The sequence below is a fragment of the Marmota monax genome, unplaced genomic scaffold (genome assembly GCF_021218885.2).
Source record: "Marmota monax isolate L192 unplaced genomic scaffold, Marmota_monax_Labrador192_F-V1.1 WCK01_AAM20220418_F8-fsc00064, whole genome shotgun sequence".
Lineage (NCBI taxonomy): Eukaryota > Metazoa > Chordata > Mammalia > Rodentia > Sciuridae > Marmota > Marmota monax.
This window is the reverse complement of record NW_026694542.1, coordinates 7,274,575-7,287,497: the sequence shown is the minus strand read 5'-3', so window position 1 is coordinate 7,287,497 and position 12,923 is coordinate 7,274,575.

Here is a 12,923-nt window from a genome sequence, read left to right as displayed (position 1 = left end):
TTTCCCCAAAGAGAGTTCTAACTTGGCTCTGATTTAAAGGATCCTGGCCACTGCCTGCAAAGGGAGGAGGGGTGACAGTGACCTACACATGCCCTGTCCTGGAAACCCAGAAAGGTGCCTTGCCTTGAAGATCCCCCATTCCTCACATTCACCACTAGTGGCCTAGGGTTGCCTTTTATCTCTCCACAGCTGTCTGAGTCCTGGAGGTGAAGGTCCACCCTCTGGACAAATCCAGATGTGTTGATCCAGTCTGCAGATCCCAGACGAACAGAGTGGACTCTAGGACCCAGAGAACAACCCAGGCACAAAGCCTCCCCCCCTCTCCCAGCTGCTTCCTGCATCTCGGGCCTTCCTGTGGCCTCTGCCTGCCTCTCCCCCTTCCCTTCCATCCTCTTCCTAATCTCCCACTGGCTCAGTCTTGGCCTGGTAGGGCTGGCGGAGGGAGCTCTGGTACCCCTCCACTATAGGTGTGGGTTTTGCGGGATACTGACCCGTCAGCACGTGCTTAAGAGCTCTGTATGTGGGGGATGGGGTGTGGGGAAGCCGCCTGGGAACCCTGAATATTGGGATGGGAAGGGGCCAGGAACCACAAGAGTGGATCTCAAGACTGGTGCCAAGGGGGAGGGAAGATGTGGGTTCTGATCTGGAGCCGGAAATGAACCCAGACTTCAGGCTTTCCAATGCCATCTACATCTTTGTCCCATCATACAGGAGATGATCCCCTCCCCAGTTTTGCACTTCCAGATGGTGCAGAGTGAGGACGCCCACCTCAGGCTCCCATCAGTACCACCTTTTTAATGCTTTTTAGAAGGCCTCTTTCAGGAGAAAGCTTTGGGTCTTGGGTTTCCAAGCTTAAGTTTGGGACTTGAACCCCTACCTCAAACCAGCTCTGGCAGTTGGGAGAGGACTAAAAGCTTACCCAGGTGGGGGCTGGGAATTTGGGCAGTGTCCTTAGAAGCTCTTTTGTGGATTGGAGGAGGGCGAAGGCCCCTGGGTGTTCTGCCCAGAATCTCCCACACCCTTTGTAGTGAGTCATCTTAACTAGTCCCAGCCCAAGGGGTCTGTGCCCACGCTTCTGGCCAGCTGGGGGAGCCCCCAGCTTCTGAGGGTGGGAGGAGGAAATGAAAACCAACTGTCAGATGCAGGCACCCTGGGACCCCCAACAACATCTCTGCAGCAGCTTGGAGTGAAATAGAATTACTAGGATGCTCCGGTCTTCCTTGTCCAGAGATTTATGAGGGTGAAACCCCTTTAAGGGCTTTGGGATGCAAGAGGGTGGAGCCAGCCCTGACCTTGGGTGACTGAGACTAATGAGCTGGATTCTTATTTCATGGGCTCCTGGTTAGCTGAGCAACCTCCAGCTAGGATTCCTGAAGAAGCTTTTAGGGAGCTTTAAGTGCTTCCCCATCACTCTTCCCTGAGGTCAGGCACCAAGCTGCTGGATTGTAAGATGGGTGGGGAATGGGTGTCATGATCTCCTTCATCCTCTCTGGGATCAGTGATCCCACCGTGAGGAGAGGGCTACATTTGGGAGAGTTACCGTCCAACTGAAGGCTTTATACCCTACTTCACTTCTCAGGCTCTGATGCCCACCTGTTCCCTCTCGCTCAGCACCCCAGGGTAACTCAGCACCCTATTCTTCCCATGCTCCTAGTGGAAGAGACCTTGATGGTCAAGGTGCCTCGTGGTCTTCTGATGGACATTCTTTCATTTCCTTTGTGCCTTGGGAGTGGCTCCCAAGGTTCTGACTTTGGCTTTACAACTTACTAGCTCTGTGATCTTGGACAAGTCATGTAATCCCTCTGTTCTCCGAGAGGATAAATCAAGTTCCAGGAGAGGTGACAACCCAGACAACTAGATACATGGGAAAGGTGAAGCTTTCCCAGAACTTGCTAAAAGGCCAACGGCAGATATAATTCACCCCAACTCCCTCCCACCTTCCCACACACCCTCATATGATGAGAGCCTTTGGGAAGATGCTCTTTGAGGACTGTTCCTTGAGGCTTGCTTGCTTTAAACATGGGGTGTAGCTGCAAAAACAGCAATACAGGCAGGGAGAGGCACGATGTGTGATAAGTCCCGAGACTTCAGCGCCCTGGGCTGAGGCCCAGGCTGGGTGCCAAGACTGGCTTCTCTTCCCAGCCCTGGGGCCTTGAGACAGCCTCCAAAAGTGTTTTTTCCCTGGGCACGGTCATCTGAGCAGAGACAGGTCTAGACTCTGTCCTTCAGATGTTTTGTGGTAAGCCAGTAGTCCTTGCCCCAATTTCTTCCTTTATCTGCCGGGGCACTGGGAAGGTGTACTTGTGTGTGTACACTGACATAGAGCAGAGCTCAACTTCAGCATATCAGTGTTAGTGGGGCCTTTAGAAGCCCCTGTCTGACCCTTTCACAGGGGAGTGAGGAGGGCTGAGCAGTGGCTTACTCATTTTGAGGAAAGAGACCAGGCTAGGGTTCACAAGGGTCACCCATTTGGTAGGTGACCTTGGATTACTCATTTCCCCTCCCTACGCCTCAATTTCCTCAACTGGCCTAACTTGAATGTCTGATCATCTCCTGAGTATGGGTGATCCTGAGTGTTCCACAATCTGTGTGTGGAACAGAGCAGGACGTGAGATTTGAAGCCACACCATTTTTGTTAAAATCCCCAAGCTGCCACTTTCAAGCTAAGGGACTTAAATGTAATGTACCAAGCTCAGAGAGTTGTTGTGAGGATTAGTGGTGCTAAATGCATAAAGCACAGAGGAGCTGGGGGTGTTCGCTGTTATTGACGGCACATATATCTGGGGGTGTGTGTATGCACACACATGCACACATATGGGCAGGTGTGACCAAGAACGAAAATTGGTATCTGCAGCTCTAAATCTGTTTTCATGGAACTTTGGGCCTCTAATTTCTTTTTTAAGGCCTCTTTCGTGAAATTCTGAAATACAAGTACCCCCTGCCTGCAGTTCCTCCAAGTCTCTTGGGATCATTCTTGCAGTGAAGGTCACCTCCTTTTTCTACTTCCCAAAGGGTCTTTCATTCCTGTTTGTCCATGCATCTGCAAGGAGAGGGGTGGTGAGGACCTCCTGTAGCTGAGAGACTCCTCCTGCCTCTTCTTTCTGGTTTGCCCCCTTTCTTTCCATCAGTCTCCCACACTTCAGTCTAGTGCCCCTTGGAAAGTTCAATACATTTGGAGACTGGCAAGAGGAACTGAGAAGGAGTTAGTGTGTGTGTGTGTGTGTGGTGTGTGTGTTGGGGGGAGAGGGTGGGACAGAGGAAAGATTTCTCCAAATCATCAGTTGTTTTAAAGGAAAGCCTATATTTAGCTTGGCTTGGAGGGCCTGTAAATATGTATTTTGCAGCGCAGACAGCCGTAGCCATGGGAGCTCCAGAGACACGCAGGGAGGTCAAAAAAGAAAAAGAACCGGAAAGATTAGGCAATATATTTTGTCATCAGCAGATTCGAAGAACTCTTTCTAACTGCCTGCTCCAACTGCTAATAATACACATTTCTATGTTTTGATGGTTTCTATTTTTCATCTGCTCTCTGGATCTTGTGCAGTGGGTGCCTGAGGAGGCGACTGACTCTCAGAGTCACCTTCTTCTGCCAGTTTTTTCATTACCTGCCCTGGATCCTGCCATCTTCCATCTTGACTGGGTTAATGTGGCATCCAGCACATGTATAGCCTCTGGCACTGTCCAGATATGGGTCCCCCAAACCCAGCTCCTTGCACTTCAGATGGCCTCAGTCCCAGGATGAGAGATTCAGATACTTCAGGACAGTTCTACTTCAGAGAGGGAGAGAGAGAGAGGGAGAGAGAGAGAGAGAGAGGTGTGTAGGGGGAGTTCTACTTCAGAGAAAGAGAAACTTTCTAATTAAAAAATAACGTATTAGTCCTTATTTTTTAACGTTTAGTTTAAAAAGTTTCTTTATATGTATATATTTTTTAGTTGTGGGTGGACACAATACCTTTCTTTTATTTATTTATTTATTTTTTAATGTGGTGCCAAGGATCAAACCCAGTGCTTCACATGTATTAGGCAAGCGCTCTACTACTGAGCCACAACTCCAGCCCCTGAAAAGTTTCTTTAAAGATAAGAAAAGTGCAGAAAATCAGAATCAGAATTAACAAATGCTAGCGGTGTGACATTTTTTGCTTCAGGTTTTTTCCCTGTAATACAAAGTGACCATTCCAGTTTGAATGAAGTTCCGGTTCCTTTTCCCCTAGCCTTGCTTGCCTGTCCTTTCTACTCTCCCAAACTTGGAACACATCCTTGGTAGATCCCAATTTTGTATTATCACTTTTTAATAGTAGCAAACTAACATAAAATTCACCATTTTAACCATTTGCAAGTATACAAGTCAGTGGCATTAAGTACATTGACATTGTGTAACCATCACTACCATCTCCAACCTTTTTTTCATCTTCCCAAACTGTGACTCCGTATCGGTCCAACAGTAACTCTCCCAGCTGCCCTGGCAACCACCATTCTACTTGCTCTATGAATTTGACCACTCTTGGTACCTCATATAAGCAGAACCATACAGAAATTGTCTTTTTGTGACTAGCTCATTTCACTTAGCGTCATGTCTTCAAGATTCATGAGTGTTACCACATGTGTCAGAATTTTCTTCTTTTTAAAGAATAGACTTGCTGGTCCTGCTGGTGCACGTCTGTAATTCAAGTGGTTCAGAAGGCTGAGACAGGAGGATCACAAATTCAAAGCCAACCTCAGCAACTTATCGAGGCCCTAAGCAACTTAGGGAGACCCTATCTCTAAGTAAAATATGAAAAGGTCTGGGGCTGGGCCTAGGGTTGTGGCTCAGCGGTAGAGCACTCGCCTCACATGTGTAAGGCCCTGGGTTAGATCCTTAGCACCACATAAAAATAAATAAATAAAATAAAGGTATTGTGTCCAACTACAATTACAAAAAAAGGGTGGGGGGCTGGGGGTGTGGCTCAGTGGTTAAGTGACCCCAGGTTCAGTCCCTGGCACCATGAAAATAAAATAGCCCATAATTTCATGTTTTTTTTTCTACACATTTAAATTTCATAAAACAGTAGTGCTTTCTGTCATTTCACAATTAAGGTGATAACCATCATACTATGTGTACGATTTGTGCCTTTTCTGTCTGAGATGTTTTTCACAATTCAGCCATGTTAATGCTTCTGGCTTTGATTTGTCCATTTTAATTTCTGTTTGTTATTTTATAATGTGAATGAGCCACAATTTCTGTATCAGTTCCTCCACGGAATGGTTGTTTAGATCATTTCCATGTTTTGCTGCAATGAACATCCTCAGACAGTTCTCTCAACCGTCTTTAGAGTGTCTCTTAGAAGCAGAACTGGGGCAGGCACGCTCTCCACCTGACTAGTATTGCCAAACATCTCTACAGCAGCTGAACCTATTGGTTTTTCCATCACCAGCATTTGTACAAGATGTCCTGTCTGGCCTCATCCTTGCCAACTTTTGCTCTTGTTAGATTTTTTATCTTTGCCAATCTGATGGATGTGAAGTGGTATCTCATTTGAGTCTGCATTCCCTGCCTATGAGGTCAAGCTTCTTATCATGTTCTTTGGCCCTCTGAATTTCCTCCGGATGAATCACTTATGTTCATATCCTTCTCTGTCCTTTATAGCTTTTGATACAAGTTACAGAAAGCCCAACTAGAAGTGGTTTCAGCAAAAAGGATTCTCTTATATAACAGGAAGTCTTTGAGTTGGTTCATTCTGAAATTCAACTGTGACTTCAAGGACCAGGTTCTCCCATTTCTCCATTTTTCTTTCATGAGGATAATCCCACCCTCATCATGTTTGCTTGTCTCTTAAACCAGCTCCCTCATGATCCCAAAATTGCTGCCTCAGCTCATGTATCTTATATAGGCAGCAATATCCAAGGCAGAAGAAAGTGAACGCTTTCTTCTTAGACTCTTTTCCAGAAGCCCCCCCCCCCACCACCACCAAGGAAATCTCCATCTTGTCTTGGTGACCAGAATCACATACATGTCTACACCGAACCCAATCACTGACCAGAGAAATGAATTTTTTTTGGCTGTATTTAGACTAACAGTTTACTGCTGAGACCAGGCAAGGCTCATTCTTCCCCAAAGCCCAAACTCCTGAATCAGACCAAGATTCTAGTGTGGAGAAGGGAAAGTGGCATTCAAAAGGCTTGCCTTTTCCTTATTGGTTTCTGGGAGGTCTTTATATATTCTGAATACTAACCTTTGATCTGTTTCATGTGCTGCCAACATCGCCACCCAGGCTGTTATTTGTCATTTTAATAGCAGAAGGCTTTTCAGGGGGTCCTGTAATAAAATCAGACCATCTTTTATAACTTGTGTCTTTTGTCTAAGAAATGCTGCTTTCCTATCCATGGATCTCCTACATTTCCCCCTAATTACCTTAAAGTTTTATTTTTCACTAGCAGATATTTAATCCATCTGGAATTAATATTTATGGATGATGTGAAGAGTTTTCATATGAAAAGCCAATTGTCCCAATACTCTTCATTGAATAATCTGTTCCTCTCTCGCTGGGCTGCAATGTCGCTGCCATCATAAATCAAATCCCCACATATGCTTGCATTTGTTTCTGGGCCCTCTATTCTATTGATCCCTTTGTCTAGCCGGGCACCAATACCACACTGTTTTAATTAGTATGGCTTTCAAAAAAAATCCTGGTGTCTGTTAGGTTTAGGACCCCGTCCTGTTCTTCTTTGGACTTGTTTAGCTCTTTATTAGCCCTTTGCTCTTCCATCTGAATTTTAGAATTTGTCTACCCAGCTCTGGGGAACATCCTGTTGGGATATTTATTGGACATTCATTGAATCAACAGATTAATGCGGAGAGCACTTTTTTTTTTTTTTTTTGTACTAGGGTTTAAACCCAGGGCATTCAACCATTGAGCCACATCCACAGCCCTTTTTTAAGAATTTTCTTTATAGACAGGGTCTCACTGAGTTGCCCAGGGCCTCCCTAAATTGCTGAGGCTGGCTTCAAACCTGTGGTCCTCCTGCTTCCTGCCAGGAAACTCAGTCCGGGGATGGACACTGGGATTACAAGACTTCGACACCCAGACTAGTGAGAGAATCATTGAATGAAAACGACATTGAGGAGTCTGGTCCCTAAACTCAACCATACTCTACTTCTCTCCATTTATTACTTTTATAGGCTACAATAACTTTTTTTTCCCCACAAATACTTGAAATTGTGTAAGGTTTTCTTCTGGATTTTCTTTCTTTCTTTTTTCCTTTGGTACCAGGGTTTGAACTCAGGGGTATTCGACCACTGAGCCACATTCCCAGCCCTGTTTTGTATTTTATTTAGAGACAGGGTCTCACTGAGTTGCTCAGTGCCTCTTCTTTGCTGAGACTGGCTTTGAACTTGCAATTCTCCTGTCTCAGCTCCCTGAGCTGCTGAGATTACAGGCGTGAGCCACCACAGCAGGCTTCTTCTGGATTTTCCATCATTTAATTTTTTTTGTGAATGATTTATTTTTTTTTTAAATGTATAATTTCTAATAAATTATTGCTAGTAGAAACACTAGAGTTTTGTATTTTATTTGTAGCTGGATGCTGATCTTTGTCCAGCAACCCTGCTGAGCTCCCTTAGTAACACTAATAATAATAATCCATGTAGAAATCTCTTGGGTTTTCTATGTAAATAGCCATACCGTCTACAAAAGATGTCAGAGATTGTGTCTCTTTTATGTTCCCAATACTTTTATCAGTGAGTGCTGGCTTCTAAATTTGACCTGCCCCAGCTCTCAGGCCCTGCCAGTGGCCTGGCCCTGGGCAGCTTTGCCTTGCACTGTCCGCTATAAATAAATAAAAGACCCCTTACTTTCTCTAGAGCTTTACAGTTTACAAAGCACTTTGGCTTCCATTATCTCATTGATCGTTCTTACGCCCCTTTACAGAGAGGGAGTGCCTCCGTAGAAATGGCTATGGCACTGACCTCCGACAGTCTCTCCCCTACTCCGTTTCTCCTGGAAGCTAAAAAGTTTGGGCAGGAAGAGTCTCTAGCATTCTCGAACTCAGTGATGATGGCTTGGGTGGAGGGTGGGGGTGTCAGAGATTCAAGAAACCTCTTAGAGGGCTGGAATCCACTGGTGAATACGGGGAGAAGATTCTGGGTGGATGTAAGTCTTTAGGCTGGTGCTCCAGAGTGCCTGCAGGGTTAGGGGGATATGGAAATGTCTTTGGAAGTCGTCGGATTGACACAGATGATGGGTGGGTGGGGGACAGGTGGGGAAGAGATCATTCTGCCCAGCCTCCTGCTTCCGTGCAGGTTCTCTTCTCCGTAGGGAAGAACATTCTCTGAATTGGGAAGAGGAGGACGACATGGGGCGCGCGGCCTTGGGTGCCCTTCTGCGTCCCCCTTCAACCATCGCGTTCAGCACGCATGCACCACGATCGCGCATCCTCAACCCGGGGCGGGGCGCCCTGCCGCCCTCCTCCTCCCTCTCGCCCCCGGGCTCTCCGCTCAGCTCTTGGTTCCGCCTCACCAATGCGCAGGCGCAGGGCGGGCTGGAGCTGGCGAACGCGCCCTCTCGTGGCTAACTGACGAGTCGCACCCTTTGTTGTTGCGCTGGGGGCGACGAAGAGGATGGGGGAGAAAGATGTGGGTGGAGCCTGGGAAGCAGATGCGAGAATCAGATCACAGTGACGAAAATGCCTTTCCTTTGTCCCTCACCACCACGTATAATCCCCTGTTTTAGATGCAGATAAAGAAAATATGGTCCTCAAAGATCAAGAGACTTAGGGAGACAGGCTCATGGATCCTGGAGTGGGATGAGAGAGTTGGGGATATCGCGCATGCATTCATTCATGCAGGGTTCGTTGGGAGGGAAGAGACAGGGTAGGAAGCTGGGGAGATGGACGCGGATGGCAAAGAAGCGAGGACAGAAAACCAGCTGGGCCAGGGCAGGACTGGGGTCGCAGTAGAGAAGCAGAGGCGATGGAAGCTCTGGCTGAGCCTGCAGAGACAAGGCTGAGAAACACACAGGCAGAGACCTGACCCTTCTGTATGGTCCCTCCCCTCCTGGCCGGATGCTCCCACTGGTGAGGAGAGCTAAACCGAGAGCTAAAGACCGGCAAAGTGGACACCAGGAGGGACACTAGTCACATGGGTTAAAGCAAATATATTTAAACCATAAATTCACAATTAAACTAATAGTGAAAAGAAAGCTAATTAGTCACAGTTTGGAGGATGCTAGGAAATCAGCCTATTATTGTGAAACTGGTCAATACAGGAAACAAATCAAGCATTTACCTTGTTTTTTATGTTTTTTTTTTTTTTCTATATGAACTGTGCCATTCAGGTAACCAAATCATTAGTGAAGGGCAGTATCATGATGATGATGATGATTAATTTAAGTACCCATGGGCACTCTACCACTGAGCTATATCCCCAACCCTTTTTATTTTTTTATTTTGAGATAGGGTCTCACTAAATTGCTGAGGCTGACCTCGAACTTGAGACCCTCCTGCCTCAGTCTTCCTAGTTGCTGGGATTACAGGTGTGTGCCACCACACTTGGCTCAGTTTCTCTACCTAGAAGTATTCCAGCTAGTAAAGAAAAGAAAGATCAAATTTTAATATCATCATTTTCCAAAGGGGAGGAAAAAACATCTAAACTAAAAAAGCTGATGGTGCATGATCTGCCTCCAGATGGAAGACACTTGCAGCACCTATAAAGTGGTTCTGCAAAAGAAAATTGAACCTAAATCTGATCAGGCCTCTGGATCCAGCTACAATGTACAGGAAATACCATTTACAGAAAGTGCAGAGGTCAGAGGAACATGTTAAAGAACACCAGAGAGTTGCAATCAGCAAAATCAGAAAACTGCAGAAGAGCTGACTCTTTCAAGGAATGAGAGAGTGCTAGGGAAAGGAGGGAAGGAAGAAGAGAAGCCAGGAGGAAGGAGGAGGGAGGGTGGAGAAGAGAAAGAGATGGACAAGGAACTTATGGATTGGAGGGGTTTTTGTTTTTGAGCTTGCATTTATTTATTTATTTAGGTGGTACTGGGGATTGAATCCAGGGCCTCACTCATGCCAGGAATTTGGAGATACTTAAAAGACATACAATCAGTTGTATGTCCATCTTATTTAGGTTCTATTTCAAACAAATACATTGTAAAAAGAAAAAAAAAAAAAGAAGAAGAACTTAGCTGGGTCCCTAGGCATGTGCCCTTAGTCTCAGCTACTTAGGAGGCTGAGGTAGGAGGATGGCTTGAGCCCAGGAGTTTGAGATCAGCCTGGGCCACATAGTGAGACCTTATCTCTTGAAAACAAACACATGAAATTTGTATGAAATTGAACATTGAAAGTTTGATATTGGGCTGGGGATGTGGCTCAAGCGGTAGCGCGCTCGCCTGGCATGCGTGCGGCCCGGGTTCGATCCTCAGCACCACATACCAACAAAGATGTTGTGTCCGCCTAAAACTAAAAAAGCAAAATAAATATTAAAATTCTCTCTCTCTCTCTCTTTAAAAAAATAAAAGAAAAGAAAAGAAAGTTTGATATTAAGGGGATTGTTGATTATATTAATAATTTATTATGTTTTGTGATTATGTTAAAAGGAGCCACTATCTTTTACAGATATGTACTGGAACATTGACAGATGAAATCAAATGGGAGAGGGCAATTGGAAGGAGCATAGATGACAGTAGATTGGCCACAAGTCAATAAATACATAGACGCTATTATATTATTCTGTATACTTCTTTTTTGGGGGAGGTACTAAGGATGGAACTCAGGGGCACTCCACCACTGAGTCACATCCACAGCCCTATTTTGTATTTTATTTAGAGACATAGTCTCACTGAGTTGCTTAGCACCTCACTTTTGTTGAGGCTGGCTTTGAACTTGCCATCCTCCTGTCTCAGCCTCACAAGCCACTGGGATTATAGGCTTCCACCACCCAAGCCCAGCTCTGTATGCTTTTTAAAAACTCCCCAAATAAGAAGTTTAAAGACCCTATGACCCCGCCCATTCCAGCCCTAGGCTTCAACAGAAAGTGCTATGTGTTACAACAGCAAGTTGGGATTCAGGCAGCTCTGAGGGTAGGGAATCCATCTGGTAATCTAAGGGACTGAGGAGGCTTCCTGGTTACTTTTAGCTGGCTCCAGAACAGTCTCTGGCTCTTCTGAAAGAGGGCAGTCTTGGGGAGAATCAGAGGGGAGTTGGCTACAGCTTTTCCATTGAGGTAGGGTGACCTCCTCAGGCCTGGTGACCCTGGGTGCAGGCACTTCTGCCTTAAGACAGCTGAGGGTGTGAGTGTGTGGCTCCAAAAATAGCAGGGGCGACAGCAGGGGGGAGGGAGAAGAGTCACATGGGGAAGCTCAGGGGCTGAGGCTTGGGCAGCTGCCCAGCTCGGGCACCTCCCCTTGCCCCAATGGCCCTCTGCCTCCAGAATTGCTCTTCCTCTCTGCCTTCATCTTTGAGAAGTCAGAGAGATGTCAAGGTGATTCAGGGACAAACACCTGCCTGAGATCCACAGCAGTTGCTGACTCTGGAATTTGGTAGCTCTCCAGAGACAGGTGAGGTGGTCAGGTGGAAAGAGAGAGGACAAAGATGAAGCAACCTACCTGCTAGTCCACACGCCAAGCCCATCTGCAGGCCCACACCTGGAGGCCCAATCCAGGGCAAATCCAGACGTCCTTGCCCGGGTTGCTAGGTTGTGGGGTGAGGTGGGAAGCACCTTTCACTTTGAGGCCTGCAGGCTTGCTTACCTGGATACCAAGGACAGTGGAACACTGGCAGCCCTGGGGTCCTGCCTCCTTCTCCAGCACCTGGAGGGGGGGGGGGCTCAGCCTTCTCTGAATGCAAGGCTTTGGGAAAGAAGAGCCCCCTGGACCAAGGTCCTTTGGCAGATACAGGAGGAAGGAAGCATGCCCTGCCAGCAAGCACCTCAATGGCTGCTTTGATGGAGCTGGGCACTGGGCTAAGCACCTATCATACATTCAACTCATCAGCAGCATGTCTTGGGAAGTAATACAGTGCTGTGCCTTAGTATTACCATCTGTAAAGTGGAGGCAGTAGTAATGCTGCCTCATAGAACCACCATGGTATGCAACAGGGTAATGGTTGTAAACCTATGTGAACCCTCTAGCACAGGGGCAGGCAGTTCAGCTCTCCTGACTTTGTGTGCAAGTGTCACACAGCCTGGACTTTGCTCAGCTCTGCCTCTTCGGCAGCTGGTACCTGGTAGATCCGGTGTTACAGATGTGCTGCAAACATGATCATGCAGAAGTTCCACAATGACGCTGAGAGGCGAGCACTATTCATGCAGGCTTGTACTTGTGGACAGAGGCCTAAGAGGGCAAGTGACTCACTCAAGGCTACATCTTGGGGAGCCTCAAGGTGGGGCATATGCCCAGACAAGCATGCCTCCAAGCCCATTCAGGTAGCCCCAGCTGCATGAACCAGAGAGGGCGCCTCCTCTGCTCAGAGACAGGCTCCATGCAAAGCTTGCTCCTCCCAGACCTCCACACTGGGGATGCTTGGCCAGGAAATGAGCACAGGGTGAACAGACACTTCCATTTGCTGTTTAGAAAGCTGTCACCCTGTCCCTTACACATACTAGTTGCTCAGACCTGTGTCAGGTCAGGGATAGGAAAGTATAGTGATCATAGTCCCCTAGGAGCCCAGAGCACCCATATCACCCCAGCTGTGACCTTGGATTGGACACAGGGATGCACACAGGAGCTAAGGGGAACCTTGCTTCAGAGAGGAGGGAACTCGTGCATTGAGCCAAAGTTGGCTGGTTTGGATGGTGAGGTGGAGGGAGGGAGGGAATTTCAGGCAGAAATTCCCTGGAGGAGCCTGTGTGTGTGTGTGTGTGTGTGTGTCTCTATAGTGTAGTGGAGAGATTTAGACAGGATGGACCTGAAAGCTACTAGGAACTCAAGAACAATGGGGGCCATTAGGATTTT